At 36.0% G+C, this 17,699-nt stretch overlaps 1 long non-coding RNA gene across 1 annotated transcript; it reads left to right on the top strand.

Moving 5' to 3' along the window:
• Positions 1 to 12,602: 12,602 nt before the first annotated feature.
• On the top strand, positions 12,603 to 16,769 carry LOC149828011 (uncharacterized). The gene is made up of 2 exons (XR_016434592.1): positions 12,603 to 12,927; positions 16,257 to 16,769. It is a non-coding gene; the product is annotated as an uncharacterized LOC149828011 (long non-coding RNA).
• The last annotated feature ends 930 nt before the right edge of the window (positions 16,770 to 17,699 follow it).

The following is a 17,699-nucleotide window of genomic DNA, read 5'->3' as shown; positions in this document are numbered from 1 at the left end:
ATGTATGTCAGGAGCATGTATTGCTTCACTCATTGGTGATTTTATTTATGCATTATAAAATTTATTTTTGAAAATTTAATGATTTTCTAAAATTAATTGCATTGTTAAATTGTGCGGACTAGGGCCAAAAATTGGTTTTGCATATTTTTTTTAAACATTTCTTGTATAAAGAACTCAAAATTATATGAAAAGGTAAAAGAGACCAAACATTGTAATTAATTTCTTCCTTGATGTCTCTTTCACAGTGGGGGAATCTTGGATGGCGATCTTAGGGGACCATGAAGATACTAAAACTTCATATGTGATTGTCCCTAAGCCCGATATGGTAGTTCACCTCTCGACCACGGTTTTAAGGAGATTCAATCACTTTGTCTAGGGGTGGTGTTATTGACTTAGTTGTAGTTATTGGTATATCAAGAAAGTGGTGTGAGTATATATTAATTTTTCTGATGTCTCGACATTAGATGTTGATTTCTAATATTCTGATAGATGGTGTTGCTTCTTGATATCAGTCAATGAACAAATATAGAACCCAGTAATAAAATACAAATTGTGTGTTAAGCTACAATTGAGAACCTAACTTGGACCTCAAAATTTTTTGCTTGTTTTGATTATCTGCAGGTTTAAGAAAAACTGAAATTTAAACTTGTATGCATTTAATAGGGACATGAATGCAAAAACAACTATGATAAATAACTTAATAAGTTACTCATACATGTGCATTGAATTATACATATTTACTATTCAACATTAGTTCATGCGTTTATGCATATTTGGCTTTGCATAATATTTGATTCTGCATGATATCTTGTTTAAATGCTTGAATGATAAGTTGTTAAATGTGATATTTCTCTGAAATTTATGCATAATTTTTTTTTATGCTATTTCCTTTGTTGTTTGGATTTTTAGAGAAATTCTTATAAATAACTTTAGTTCTTACCTATTTTCTTAAAATTGTTTTACAAGCACGGATGCTTAGTGATGTCTTAACTAGTTGGTTGGAGACTACAAGTTGTGTGACTGGTTTCTGAGTTCTAACAGGGTGGCTCTACTAAGATAAATGATTTTTGTTGATCTAGACTATTTGATATTTTTATTAAATTAATAAAGTTTGAATTATTCTTCATTTGTTTTAATGCATGTTATAGTTTGTGGTTTGGTATATTAAATTTGTGAGGCCTGAATTCTTGGATTAGTTTCCACAATTATTAAAAAAAAATCCACTATTTTTATGAGGGTTAGTTGTGGTCATTGAAGAGTTGGTATCAGAGCCATGAATTGAATTACTTGATTTATCAGAACCATTACTAGAATGTCACAAACTCATACTATAGAAATGATTTCTATATCACTGATAAGCGCTATCTTGTGATTTTTTTCTTTCTGTCTTGAAATTGTTGAATTTCTATATTTTTTACTGTAGGAGTGATTTAATTTAATTCCATGCATGTGAATTAATTTTTTTGTGCTTGTGTGATTGTGATTGTGATTGTTGTTCTGGATCAATCCTCAAGGGGTAGGTTTAATCAGGGTATAAAATTTCTGCTAAATCTTGCTGAAATTGTTTTATAGATGTATGCCCACACCCGCATCTCTTTTTCTAGCACTCCAGTTGATTGGTAGGAGTAGAGAGACTTTTTCACGAATGTCCTCAACACGTTGGCCATGATAGTGACTACACATGTTCAAGCGCAGACAACGCAATCGAAAACATGTGTCCATTCTGTAATGGTTACTACAAATACCAGTGCAGTGCCGTCTGAGAAAATCTTGAAGTTGGATCCACCAACTTTCTCAAGAAAGGCCAAGCTAGAAGCAACTGAGAGTTGGGTTGAGGAGATAGAGAGCTTTCTGCATTCTGCTTGTGCTTGAGGACAGGCAGACAGACTTTGACACGTACTGGCTGAAGGGAAATGTCAAGAAGTGGTGGGATGCCCTACATCATGTAAAGTATGTCAGAGTGGAGGATATCCCTTTTGAGACCTTTAGAGTGGAGTTCCTGAATGTGTATTTCTCTTCCTATGCCCAGGAGAGCATACACCAACAGTTTCTCAAATTTTTTTGGGGAACATGAGCTTGGTATACTTCACCATCAAATTCCCTAGTCTGGAGCAATACTCCCTAAACCTATTTGCTGACGATAAGGCGATGGCAAAAAAGTATGTACGCAGTTTGAAGGACGGTCTTTGAATTTATGTCATGATGAGCTGATAGAGTCTATATTCATCCTAAACAAGGAGTGAAAGCAGTTCAAGGGTGGATCACAAAAGAAGAGAGGAAACAAGAATCACAACACAAGGAAGAACCCACCTGTGGGTGATAAGGCACAGTAGGGTAAGGCGAAGAGGCAGAAGACCCAGTAGAGTCGATCTTAACAAAGGTTGTAGTTGGGGAAGACTTATTCCATTTGTAGGAAGTGCAACAAGAAACATCCTCGGGGCTCTTATTCACTTTTCAATGGGGTCTGCTACCAGTGCCAACAACCTGGTCATATCGCCTCTTACTGCTCGAACAATCCAGCGGCTCAAGGCAGTTAGCAGTAGCAAAGACCTCAACATCAGGCGTAGAGTAAGACCCATGGAAGAGTTTATGCTACCACGACTATCGAGTAGGGCGATCAGGCTGACCTGATCAAAGGTATGTTCGTAGTCGCTGACCTTCTTACTTGTGTTATGCTTGATTTGGGGGCTACCCATTCATTTATATCTTCGTCTTTTGCGAGATTGCATGACCTTGTTTTGTCTATCCTAGAGAAGACTCTTGATGTGATATCATCAATTGGCGTGTCTACTCATTGTGGGAAGTACCTTCCTGCAGTTCGAGTAGTCATTGAGGGGCATGAGTTGTCTGCCAACCTGGTCATACTAGACAAGACATTATAAAACATTATTCTGGGTATGAACTGGTTGTCTAGACAAAATGCGACTCTTCAATGTCAGGGAAAGAAGGTTTTGTTGGAATGCTTTGACCTGTCTGCTCTTGTGTTTCTGGTGTTTAGGCTTGTGAGTGAGGTGAAGTTTATTTCAGCTATGAAGATCTTGAAGTACCACAAGCATGATTATATGATGTTCTTGGCCAATGTGTCCACCACAGACAGTCAGGAGACACCTTTGGAGCAATTGGATATGGTTCACGATTTTCTGGATGTCTTTCTAGAGGACTTGTCAGGTTTGCTGCCTCACAGAGAGATCGAGTTTTTGATCGAGCTAGTGCCTAAAACGACACCAGTATAGCGCATACTATATCTTATGGCACCTGTAGAGTTGGTTGAGCTGAATAAGTAGTTGTAGGAACTTCTTGATAAGGGTTTTATCAGGCTGAGTGTGTCACCTTGGGGTGCACCCATTCTTTTTGTCAAGAAGAAGGATTGATCCATGCAACTCGGCATAGACTACCGCATGCTGAATCAAGTTACCATGAAAAACAAGTACCCTTTACCCAAGATTGATTATTTGTTCGACCAATAGCATATGGCAAAAATGTTCTTCAAGTTCGATCTTCGTTCTAGGTACCATCAATTGCGGATCAAGACAGAGAATATCCTGAAGACTGCATTCAGGTCCAAATATAGGCACTACGAGTTCTTGGTGATGTCTTTTGGACTCGCCAATACCCCTGCAACATTCATGGTCTTGATGAATTGGGTCTTCAAATTGTGGCTGGATCAGTTTGTCATCATGTTCATCCTCATATATTATGAGAGCATGGAGGAGCACCGAGATCACTTGCAAATTATGTTGCAGTCAGGGAGGGAACATAAGTTGTATGCTAACTTCTCTAAGTGTGAGTTTTGGCTGAACATGGTGATATTTCTCAGACACAAAATTTTAGAGAAGGGTGTTAAGGTGGAGACAATGTTCTCTTGGGAACAACCAAAGACAGTGTCTGAGATCAAGAGTTTCTTGGGGTTGGCAGGCTACTACCGTCGATTTATACATGACTTTTCTTATATAGCTGCTCTAATGACTCGACTTTTACAGAAGAGGGTAAAGTTTGTTTGATCGCCTCAGTGTGAGGAGATCTTCCAGAAGTTAAGACAAAGGTTGACCTCAGCCCCAATGTTGTCTTTGTATTATGGGGTGAGAGGATTCGTAGTGTATAACGATGCTTCGGGGACCAGACTAAGTTGTGTCTTGATGCATCACAGAAAGGTCATCGCGTACGCTTTTCGGTAACTGAAGGTGCATGAGAAGAACTATCTCACACATAACTTGGAGTTAGCAACTTTTGTCTTCACGCTGAAGATTTGGTGGCACTACTTGTTTGGGAAGCAGTTCGAGGTTCTGTCTGACCTCAAGAGCTTTAAGTACATTTTCACGCAACGGGATTTGAATTTGAGACAATGTAGGTGGCTGGAGTTCCTCAAGAATTATGAGTTCACCATAGCCTTCCACCTTGGTAAGGCGAATATAGTGACAGACACACTGAGCAAAAAGACATCAATCACGACAGTCAACTTGATTAGACAGTGTTGGGATTTGCATATAGAGTTTGTTAAGTAGCAACCGTTTACAGATGAAGCTAGACGCATACTTTGTACAGAGATGAAGGCGAGAACTGAGATTATAGACCATATTATAGAGCTTTAGTGAGTCGATCTAGAGTTCGACAGGTTATACGCGAGTGTCTAGAAGCAGATACATAGTTTCATCGTGAGGAGGATAGGACCATTATGATTGGGGACAAATGGTGGGTTTTGAAGGCACTGCGAGAGGAGCTAGCGCGTAAGGCCCACAGGTCAAAGTATTCTGTTCACCCTGGTTCTACCAAGATATTCAAAGATCTCCAAAGGACTTATTGGTGGAATGAGATGAAGTGGGATATTGAGGAGTTTGTGTCTCAGTGTCTCACCTGTTAGCATGTAAAGATCGAGTATCAGAGACCTGGTAAACTGTTTCATCCTTTGGATATCCCAGAGTGGAAGTGGGAAGACATATCGATGGATTTCATCATGAGTTTGTCAAGGACCCATCATCAGCATGATGCCATTTGGGTGATTGCAGACCAATTGATAAAGAGTGTTCATTTTTTACCTATTAAGATGAGTTAGAGTCCGAAGAGCTTAGCAAATTTGTACGTGGATGAGATTGTCCAACTTCATGGGGTGTCACATTCGATTATGTCAGCCCAAGACCCTCATTCCATGTCTCATTTCTAACACCAGTTGCAGAAGGCTCTTGGTACTACGTTAAAGTTCAACACTACATTTTACCCATATACTGACAAGCATACATAGCGCACAATACAGACACTTGAGGATATGCTTAGAGCATGCGTGCTGAATTGGGATAAACATGTGAATCTTGTAGAGTTTTCATATAATAACGACTATCATGACAATATTAGTATAATATGGCCCTATACAAAACTTTGTATGGTAGACCTTGCATATCCTTGGTATGTTGGGATGAGGTTAGAGTGAGTGAAGTGGAGTCTTCAAAGGCTATCCAGTACTACTTGGACCAGAAGCGGTTGATTCAGTAGCGTTTGGTTGCAGTGAAAAGCAAACAGAAGAGCTACGCTGATCAACGACATAGGGGGCTTAGTTTTGTCATGAGCAATCTCGTGTTTGTTCGGATATCACCTATAAAGAACATGTTCAAGTTTGGAAAGAATGAGAAGTTGAGCCTTTAGTTCGTTAGACCCTTAGAGATTCTTGAGTGTGTCAGTGAGTTAGCTTACCGTGTAGCGCTTCTTCCTCAACTTTTCTATATCCACAACGTATTCTACGTCTCGATATTGAGGAAGTATGTGCTTGACCCTTCACACGTGATTCACTATGAGGCGATCGAAGTACAACCTAATTTGACGAGAAGAGGATAAACTGGTGGAGATTGTGGATTGCTAGAAGATGACACTTCATACTAGGGCGATCTCGTTCGTGAAGGTGTGTTGGAAGCATCATAGACTAGACGAGTGCACCTAGAAGCCCAAGGCTGATATGCGTAACCACTACCCACATTTATTTTGTATGTTTTAATTTTGTGAACAAAATTATTTTAAGGGGGTATGGATGTAATATCATATATTTTTTTAAAGATTTTTAAAAATGATAAATATGATTTTTTAATTATATATTTAATTAAATTAATAAAATCATAGAAAAAAAGTTGATTTTATAGGTGATGTCAGTTGGGTCTGGGCGAGGCCCAGAGCCCACTAACAAGACCTAGTTGAGTCAATTACAATTTAAGAAATTTTTTGTTTTTAACCTTTAAATTCGAGTAAAAATCAAGCAAAATTCAGGTATATACACTGTTAGATGCGTCTAGGAATACTGATCGCATTTGGCAACCTATTTTTTTTTGAAATCGGATTACGATTAGCCCAAAAATTGCATTTTTCAAAAATGACTCGCCTCTAATTTTTACTTTTTTTGGATTGGATTGGATCAGACTAAATATGCTCCATTTGATCCAAGTTAATATGTATCTGAACCCAGTCCAGGATCCATATTTACTAGGATCTGGTCTAGGTATGATCCATATGGATTTAGATATTATATCTAGATATGGATCCGAAATCAATCGATGACCAATTTAAAACTTTAAAATCACCTTTAAATTAAAAAAGGATGAGGTAGAGTTCTATTTGGGTAGAACTTTACCCCATAGAGTCTTCCAGAGGGGGGTGGCACCTCTGAAATATTTTCTAGAAAAATTAAATTAAATAATTAATTAAAGAGATAATATCTAGAAGGTAGTGTAGAGTTCTACATGAAGAAGAATTGTATTTAATTAAGGACATCTAGAGGGGACATTGCCTCCCTTCTAGATTAAATCAAATTAAAAAAAATGAAGAAAAAAATTATTATATAGAGGGTTGGTCTCTCCCTCTCTCTAGAACTCGTGTTCTAGAGAGATAGTTAGAAAAATAGTCAGAAAGGAAAACCCCAAAATTGTGTGAGAGAGAAAGGAAAAGAGAAAAGAAAGAAAGAAAAGAAGGAGAAGAAGAAGAAAAACCATTTTTTCTTCATATATCCATCATTTTATTTATTTTTTTTCACTTTTCGATCAAGGTACAAGTTTCTCTCTAAGTTTTTACGAGAAGAAATAGGTATAAATCTGATTTTATTTATACGTATTAAATGGAAAAAGTAAAATCTGATTCAAAAGAATATATATACATATATAAAGTGACAATTTTATATATATACATGTATATGTTTAATTCTTGAGATTTGTCGATTTCCCTAAAGTATCAAATTCTAAAAATATGTAAGATTTTGTTTCCAAAGATGTCAATTTTTCTTGATTTAAAACTAAACATGCATGTAATACATGTTAATGATTGATTTTTCTGTTTATGCTTATCGAGTATATATATATATATATATATATATATATATATATATATATATATATATATATATATATATTCATGATGGTTGATTTCTTAAAGTTGTACCTATATGCATACTATGGAATTTGCATGTTCGAATCAAATTTATTGAGTTATATTCATATTCGAAAAGTCTGATTGTATTTAGTTGATCGAGCTCACATGCATACAACTGATTATGTTTTGTTGTGTTAGATTTGTTTGTTTCGCTTATTCATGCTTCTAAAAATATTTTCTTATTTGAGTATTTGGTGACCCACATATTCATGTACCTAAATGTCTATATTTAGATCAGTCAACATGCTATTTTGGATCAGATCTGCCGAGCAATAGTCACACGTTGTTTATGATAGATCTATCGATTCTCATATGTTTTGGACAGATCTACCGAGTATATGCATTGGCAGATTTGGACAGATCTGTCAAGTGCATGTATTGACAGATCTAGACAAACCTGCCAAGTTTCATAAGTACGCAGATTTGATCCGAATTTGCTGATTATGTGTATGCAGATCTGATCTGATTTGCCGAGTTGCATACAATGCAAATCTGACTAGAATTGTCTAGTCTGAGGCACACTGATTCGAATTAGATCTGGCGAGTGTATGCACTTGGCAGATCTGGTCCAGATCTGCCGAATATATGACTTTTGGATTTCGATTTAGATATATCCAGCTGCATGCACATGCATTCAAATATGGTGTTTTGATTTTCTGTTAGTCAAATTACATGTGCATGCATCTGTAGAAAATTATATGTTACAATTCTATTGATTTTGTACTCATGTATGAGTGTAGTCAGCATGCTGTACATGTTGTACACATGGTTTTATATGGTCTAGTTGACTCATGCACATGATTATGATCATTTACATGGATCAACCCAAGTATTTGGTTTGACATAAATCTCTGCATAGTTGATTTAATACATGAAATGGGTCATGTATATGTTTAAGATTAATGTATGCATTCTTTCTGAAATGATATATAAACATGATTTTGATTTGATTGACTTGCAATTGTGCATATCATACGCACGAGTCTGAAATATATTTGATGTTTGCATAAATGTGAACATATGCACGTTTGGACATTTATGCATGAAATTGATCATGAAAACATGTTCGGCTAGAATATGTTCACATGTGTATATGTTTGGCTTTATGTGCATTCATCTGTGTGTTTAAATTTGCATCGTGAACATATTAAAAACAATGAGTGTGTTGCATGTTCACTGAAATTTTGCAAAGATGCATAAATCACTTTTGAGATGTATTGGTGATAAGATATGAATCACTGCGGACCGTGTAGGTCAGGAGCATGTGTTGCTCTACTTATTGATAATTTTATTTATACATTATAAAATTTAATTTTTGGAAATTTAATGGTTTTTTAAAATTAATTGCATTGTTAAATTATGCAAGCTAGGGCCTGAAATTGGTTTTACATGTTGATTTGCAAAACGGTTCTTGTGTAAAGAACTTGAAATTATTTGAAAAGGTAAAAGATACCAAATAGTGTAATTAATCTCTTCCTTGATGCTCCTTCCACAATATGTGAATCTTGGATGGCAATCTTAAAGGACTATGAAGATACTAAAACTCCATATGTGATTGTGCCCCTGAACTCGATATGATGTTTCACCTCTCGACCACGATTTTAGAAAGATTCAACCACTTTGTTTAGGGGTGGCGTTGTTGACTCAGCTGTAATTATTGGTATACCAAGAAAGTGGTGTTAGTGAATGTTGATTTTTTTGATGTCTCGACATTAGATGTTGATTTCTAATGTTCCGATGGATGATGTTGATTTCTGATATTAGTCAATAAACAAATGTGAAACTTAGTAATAAAATATAAATTATGTGTTAAGCTACAACTGGGAACCTAACTTGGATTTCAGAAATTTATGCTTGTTTTGAGTATCTGTAAGTTTAAGAAAAACTAAAAATTAAACTTTTAGGCATTTAGTAGGGACATGTATACAAAAATAACTCTGATAAATAACTTAATAAGTTATTCATACACGTGCATTGAATCATGCATATTTACTGTTCAGCAATAGTTCATGCATTTATGCATAATTGGCTTTGTATAATATTTGATTCTACATGATATCTTGTTTAAATGCTTGAATGGTAAGTTGTTAATTGTGATATTCCTCTAAAATTTATGCATGAATCTGTTTATAATATTATTTTTACTGTTTGGATTTTTAGAGAAATTTGTACAAAGGACTTTGGTTCTTACTCATTTTCTTAAGACTGTTTTACAAGCACGGATGCTCAGTGATGTGTTGACTAGCTGACTGGAGACTACGAGCTGTATGACTGGTTTTTGGGTTCTAACAGGGTGGCTCTACTGAGATAGACGATTTTTGTTGTTCTAGACTATTTGACATTTTTATCAAATTGATAAAGTTTGAATTATTCTTCATTTGATTCAATACATGTTATGGTTTGTGGTTTGGTATATTAAATTTGTGAGGCCTCGGATCCTTGGGTTAGTTTTCATGATTGTTTAAAAAAAAAGTTCCATTATTTTTATGAGGGTTAGTTGGGGTCATTATAATTCAACCCTTCTTAAGTGAGAAGGAAATCCATCTCACGATATTCTATTGAAAGGCATTCTTTTGCTCCACTCTTTGGTGTTCTTCTAAATCCCTAGTTCTTCTCCCTCTCTATTCTCATAAATCTCAACAAGTCCCACTTATTTTCAGAATCACACATTTTCTTATACGGACCTTACAAACTCACATAAATTTATTTGTGAACATTCGATGAAATTGAAATCACTAAAATCACAAATATCCTATGTATTCGCATATACTTCACGAATTTACATAAATGTATTTGTGTACATCGGATTACATTTAAAGTATTAAAATCACAAATATCTTACTTATTTTCATATACTTAAAGAATTTACATAAATATTTTTGTAACCTCCACTTAAATTGAACATCGCAATATTGCAAATATCCATACTAAATATTTATAAATTTATTATATATGTGAGTTTTTTTAATATGTATGGAGTTCGCACATCATATACAAACTCTTTTTTGTACCTAGGGTTTCTTATTTTTGTTTGTGTCTATAAAGATTTTCCGTGTAGAACCCTCTAAATTGTTCCTCTCTTCTTGCAGAGATTCTCGTATAATTTGGCATTTTATTCAAAGGTGGTCGTGGTATCATCCTTGTCATCGACTTTTCCATATATATATATATATATATATATATATATATATATATATATATATATATATATAAGAAAATGAGAAGATACTCGAGCCATACCAGATGGGTTTTAAAAAAAAATTTAATGTCTATTTCAAAATTTTAACCTTACAAATGTGTTGTACGTGTTTGTTTTCATAGCAATCGGGTCTTAGATCATTTGATTTTGATGCGTGGATAAGTTTTTATAAGGATACAAAATCAATGGTCTATAAATTTTTAAGACTTGAGTTTCCAAAAACCATTTTTGCCATCCAAAATGCATGATCCAAGAGTCAATTCCTCTAAAAACAAGTATGTACTACACATTGGTTGGTTGGATTTTTGAAAAAAAAGTCCATCAGGTACGGGGCTGAGTATATTACCAATGCTCTCTCTATCTATTTATATCTATATCTATATATATCTATATATATATTGTTTGTTTTTCACTCTAAACTTTTTGTTTTTATAGATATGATCATTTAATAGCCTCATGCGTATTTTTGTTTGGTTGTTGCTATAAATATTTTTTTATGTCTTCCTGTGTTGTCATCGATTTTTCGAGCTATCGAATTTATCATTTGGGTTTTTTTCATATGTGTGTGTGTGTGTGTGCGTGTTTTTTTGTTGTAGATGATTTATATTTGGTTTCTTGTCCTTTAGTTAATATTTAATGTTTGTGTGTTGGTGTAATGGAGGCTAGGGTTTACTCTGCACAACAATTGAATATGGGTTAAGAGTTTATTGTCGGTAGTTGATTTTCAGAGTATTTGTTGTGTAGTTTTGTTAATTGAATGTATGAAATATATATATATATATATATATATGATCTTTTCTCACATGCTATTTTCATTAGATGAATAATATGTTATGTGGTTGGTGTTGACAGTTAATGATGGACTCTGAAATAGTTATAGTACATTACTGTAGCATAGATTACCCATACTTGGTGATTTATAATCATAAAAAGTTAGTAATTATATGGAATTTATAGTTTTGATGTCTCATAAAATCAGATATATGTAAATGTCATTCATCTTTTGATATGGTTTTTCTCCAAACATCAACATATATGGATGGTTGTCTTGGACATTGATAATGTGAAATCAATATTATTTTGTGGTGATGTTTAATTAGTTGCTCACAAGGATAAAAAATAAGTGAAGAATGTGTATCTATCTGAGGCACCATCTATCAAGTTGAGTCCTTTGTCGATAATCCAACTGACCCAAACTGTGAATGTTATTGATGTTGTACATGATTAAAGAATATGGAATTGATTGGGCAAACTAGTGTCTGTGAGCTTTATCGCAATAACTTAAATGACATATTGTCTTCTCAGAGATATGACAAAGCTAGGTAAAAGTTGTAATTTTGATGTAATTTATGATTAAGACGTAGGTGTGATCATGAATATAATATTTTGATGATTAATCTTGAATATTGAAAATGCATGAATGTTGCATGTATATAAGTAAATGAAGCGATAGATATGATGAATTTTGATTTACTTTATGCAACTGAACAGTCAATTAGCGATTGCAACGACCATGTTGACAAATGATGAAACATAGAAGCTTTTAGGTTGAATGGCACAATAGCCCGCTATTTTCAAGGAGCCAAGAACATAACAGGTATTGCACCCATGTACCATTCATTTCCTACTTTCTCCATCTTTCTCTCTCTCCACCCACCCACCCACGTTCACCAGCCCATTTCTCCCTGTTTAGGTTAGGACAGAACATTTTGTTCAGGACAGGCAGGACAGTTGTCCTATCTATGACAGACTGTTCAGTTTGTCCTGAGCAGGTTTTTTGGTTTTATTTTGTTTATTTTGTTTTGTTTTGTTTTTTTTAACTATACCGTCCCCACCGTTCCACGAGGTGGTCGGTAAAAAAAAAAAAGGCGTGCCGCGCGTCTTACGGACTCTCGGAACGTCGCGGACGCACGTCCACTGTTTGATTGTGGGCTAGAGAAGAAGCAGAGCTTAGATTTTTTGGAAACGTGGCAGAATAATCTACTGCCATTTGTGCTTTTGATATTGTGCAGGAGGATGAGGGAGAGCTCAAAATCACTCCATTTCTCTTTACTTGCAAAACTGGTCTGAGAGAACTGTCAAGGCTATGCTTCAACGGCTACCTGTGTCCGCCTCCCATGTAATCCCACCAACCACGGGAAAGTGGGGGGTCTCCATCGGTAGTATTCTAAAGAGAAGAGGCAGAAAATTCATGGTTTGTGCCGAACAGAGAGATACCCAATTCGAAATCGATCGGGAGAAGGCCAGAGAGGCCCTAAGGAAGCTCGATGAACAACTACTGAACTTGTCTCAGAAGGAAATTCCCAAGTCCAGATTCACTCCTCCACCTGGTACTCTCTCCATGCTTTCCCTCCTTCCTTTAAGGGCGGTTTAGATGCACCCACTTATCCAGATAAACGGGATAATCTAGGAAAATTGCATTAATCTGGATAAATGGGTGCATCCAAGCACCAACTTAAAGTTTCTGTTCTATTTTCTTGCTGAATCTACAGATGACGCTTTTTGGTTATTTTTTTCTCTTTTTTTCTTCTTTTCTCTTTTTAAATCTAATGATATAGAATTTACGGTTTGCTACCCCGAAGTAAAGGGCACTACTACCGGGGAAAAAACACGGTGTGTCTGTATTGTTTCTTTTATAATATGACTTATGATAAAGTAGCAACTATCTTTTCTTATGTTGTTCAGCCAGAAAGTGTCTTTTAGTTGTTGGGCTATTTGTTTGAAGGACATTTCTGTGAAAGAGATTGAAGATGTTGCTATTTTGCTAGTTTGATCTTAATTGAATTTGTTCTTTACATGTGATTCGTATTTGATCATCTCGGACACAAGGAAGTATAAACTAGAGAAGAACACCTAAATCATTTGTTCGTAACAACTTCTGTAGTTATTGTCCCTTACTGACTACTGTATTTGACAGATGTAACTAAACGCAGCTCTCAAATTATGTACTGAAATCTTCATGTGAACTACCCTATAGAAATTCCATTCTTAGTCGCGTAGAAAATGGAATGTGCTAGCGCAATTCTTTTTCCATATGCAACAGGCAAACCACCCCCAGAACAGAGACCTAGTCATGCTGGCTACGCCTGCCGTAGTTCTCTGTCCCAGCGGTGTAAAACTGTGGCGCACCCCTTGCCCCCAGGGAGTCTCGCTGCTTCGGGTGACTGGTGAGCTCTCAAATGTAAATGTATATGATATGCTCTACTCCCCATCCTCTCTCTCCATGCCCTTTCCCCCGCTCCATAATATAAACTAATTTTTAAAGCTAGCAATTAATAGGAAAGAAGCTTCATAGACATTACCAAGGTGAAATTGTGTAAGCTATCAAGTCCAATCTCAACCAACCCCTGCCTTCCCCTAATCATTGGAGGAGTCCTAAATCAGGCCTTCCCAGTAAAAAGGACTTTAGTCACAGTCAAGCTTCCTCAGTAGTACAGTACCTACTGAACTTGAGGGTTGAAATTTTCTGCTGTTTGTTATCCTTTCCATGGCTCTAGGATTTTACCATTTTTTGATAGATAAGCAGACAATGGAAAACTCTGGTCACCAACTGATGATAAATCTCAATGCCCTTCGGCTGTGGTGGTGTGCTGGCATCATATTGAAACATCTCTCTTAAGTTGTACTGGATGCCACCTTACTTGGTAACTATATCAAATACTGTAATCACCGCTCCCTCCAAGATATTTATGTTAGGATATTCTCCACTTTCTTGTGATACAGATATGTTTTCTGTGGAATGTCTAATTTGGAATTGTACTATAGCATACAGTGAGCTATATGATTTCGCTTTGGTTTATCTTTTATACTGCAGCATTTATTCAAGATTTATCAGTTTCCAAATAATGCCTGTTATATATTAAGCTGAAGTTAGTCTATGCACTTGCCATTTATTGCGTAATTAAAGATGAATTTTCATGTTACCACCAATACATTTTCCTCATGCATCTCAATTTAGTCTTTAAGCATGATAAAGCACTTATGGAAATAGGAAAAACAAGATTGTTCCCTTATTTTCCTTGTGATTAGAGATTTCTGATTTTGAATTCCTGATGATCATTCATCTATGTTACAACTTGCGTTTTTTTTTTCTTTTTTTCAATAAGCATTTACTTGGGCTGTTTCTTTTGGGAAGCTTCTATTCCACTTGCATTGACTGTTACTTTACATTAAGTATTTACTCAGTTACTCCTAAGGTGTATTTGATGTTACTTGAATATCAAATTTGTTAGATTTGTCATATAAATTTTGTTTTTTCCTTGTTCATTTTTCTTGCTTTCAGAAAACGACCTGAGAGCTGAGTGTTGTCTGTCATCTTTGTTTTGGTTATTTTTAATGTTGATTTGTTCCTATTATGATCCATCTCTTAGTTGTCTGCTTTTCTTGTTTACCAAACTTACAAGGATGGACCATTATTTTTAATTTTTTTTGGATTTATAACCCAAAGAAATCGCAACCGGCACGAGGACCTGGTGCCGCTGGCTCAGCCTGCCATACCTACGATCATCGTGCCGGCAACATAAAACTCCGAGGCTAGGAACCCTGCCCCCGGGTTCTATGCTATGCGTTGGCTTACAAAGAGGGGCGACACACATGGGAATCGAACCTTGACTGCCCGTCTAGCAGCCAAGTTCCCACCCCACTATGCCAATCCCTCTTGGGACATGATGGACCATTATTTGAGTCCCATAGATGCTCTTTCTCGATACTTAGTTGTACCCAGCAAGACTTCATTATATAATTATCTGCCTTGCATGTTATTGAATGGCCGAGATTGTTGCATGTTTGAGCTGGGCAAAATTACTAAACTGCAGGAAAGATGCAGGGTGCTTCATTGGGGAGTTGTGATACATAGTTGAGTTGCTTTCCCTAGTCAATGAGCCCGTGATTGCATTTCATTAGCCATGCCTATAGTCTATTGCATCAGTCCTAACAAACTCATGCCAAGTAAATCAGGCTCACTTGAGTTGTTGGAATCCCGAGTCAGGTCAACAGGCACTTGAAACTAGTGCTTTCTCTTAATGCTATCACCTATGCTTGGCTTCTGGTCACTTTTAGAGGGTCCTATTATTTGTTAAACTTAGATTTTTTACTTAATTATGAACATTTAATCCTCCATGATATAGTTATTTTTTTCCTCACATGCTAGACATGCAAGGCACATGAGTTGCAACACAAGGCTGGTCTTCCTATGGCAGAACACTGCTTTTTTTCTGAAAAAATGCTTGTAGTCTTTGCATTCAAGAAAAATTACAGACAAGTGCAAAATTTCTGAAGTATTAATATATTGCAAGGCTTTTAACCCTCACATGCCGGTGGAGACTAATAATTGATCGCTCTACATTGCTTGGAATGCTACTGGATCAGTTCATCTAGCACATCTTCTCACATCTCAAAACATCATAAAAATAGCCTTCCTGGCCATTGTGTCGTCATATCTGCCTTGATTCTTTAAGATTCAAGTGTGAGATTGGTAGATGAACCGGGTGTTTTCATAGCACATAGAACATTCGTGAAGAAACGGAATCATCTAAAACTAGCATATATTTTATAACTAAAATACACTGCTCCTGATGGTTTCATAGTTGTGTAAGAATGAGCATGTCTTTTGTCATTTTCAAGCTGTTTGACATTGCTCTAAATCATGCCCTGTTCTCAGAATATGATATCAAGAAAAGAGAGCCAATCACTGCTGGGCTTGACACAGAAGACATGCCAGACTTTTCAGGCTCATATATTGCATATGCTGCCGCCTTTCTTTTCATATTAACTGTTGTTAACAATGTAGCATTCGAGATGTTCATTAAACCATCTGTTGATGGCAAGGGTCCTCCACCTGCTACTTTTAGTGTCGGTTTGTTCCGAGAAGAGATGCCGCAGGCGCCATCACCATGAGGTTGAAGTTGCTCTTTTTGCTCATCCATCAAGGAGAAAGAGTATGTAGCTCTGCATCTTGACTATGAGCTTTTGTTTCCCATCCAATGCAGAAAATGAGAGGCACAATTGGCATTACATAGTTGTCATTTATTATTGCAAGTGTAATTATTGGCGAACCATCTCATAATTATGTTGCCCATAAAACTCAGATGCTGACTATTCATCAAACATGGTGGTGGCCCTCTAATGGCTAGTATGTACCTGCATTTGCAATTGTAATTATTGGCGAATCATCTTATAATTATGTGGTACTGTAGTTCTACAATATTTTCTTTTTCTTTTAATGGATTATTTGTAAGCTGGTAAAGGAGCTAAACGAACTGAACAGAGGTGTTCAAACTTGGCTCGTTCTTGTGGTGAGCAGAGCGGAGCTGAGCTGAAATTCATGGTGAGCCCGAGTTAAACGAGTCAAGCTCGATCTAGCTCATTTACACACACAAAAAAAAAACTATATTTTTCAAAATTAGAATTAATGGAATTTTAACTTTAAACATACTAGGCCAAGCTCAAACCAACCCATTTACAAAATAAATACATTGGTTCAAAGCGGTAAGCAAGAGCATTTGAATTGTTAACTTATTGTTGCTTGCAAGCCAAACACTTTAACCATCTACATTCTATGATATAAAACAAATGTAAAGTATATTTATTACTAAATAACGAGCCTATATAAATCGAAGTCGAACCAAGCTGAACACTTGTTAATCATGTTCAGCTTTGTAAGTCTATTTCATGAGTTCCAACAAGCTCTTTTCAAGCCAAGCCATGAGTGGCTCGTCTAGTTTTCTTGCCTTAGTCATTTGCACTGGTTGTATTAGGCCATGATTCATTCCTTGGCTGGGATCCAAGTTCAACATTGGCCTGGATTCAGTCTAACTGACCCTTGTTTGGGTCTTGTCTTGGTCTTGTAGGCTTTGACATGAAACTCTCTTGCTTTTCTATGGGTCAAATTCTCATAAACTAACAAAGACATGGTCAAACGAGGCTCGATCATTACAAAATCTAATAATGATAGTTATGCTAACTGATACAAATATATTTTTTATATTTAATATATAGAATCTACTTATTATTTAATAAAAAAATATTAAAACAATGTAAACCGTGTCGTGTCACCTAGACACAGGGACCCAAATAACGTGCCCCTATGACACATACGGATCTA

Source organism: Nuphar pumila, chromosome 10 (assembly GCF_984573655.1).
Source record: "Nuphar pumila chromosome 10, dmNupPumi1.hap1.1, whole genome shotgun sequence".
Lineage (NCBI taxonomy): Eukaryota > Viridiplantae > Streptophyta > Magnoliopsida > Nymphaeales > Nymphaeaceae > Nuphar > Nuphar pumila.
Note: the sequence above shows the minus strand (reverse complement) of the source record. Positions and strands in the feature narration are given on the sequence as shown.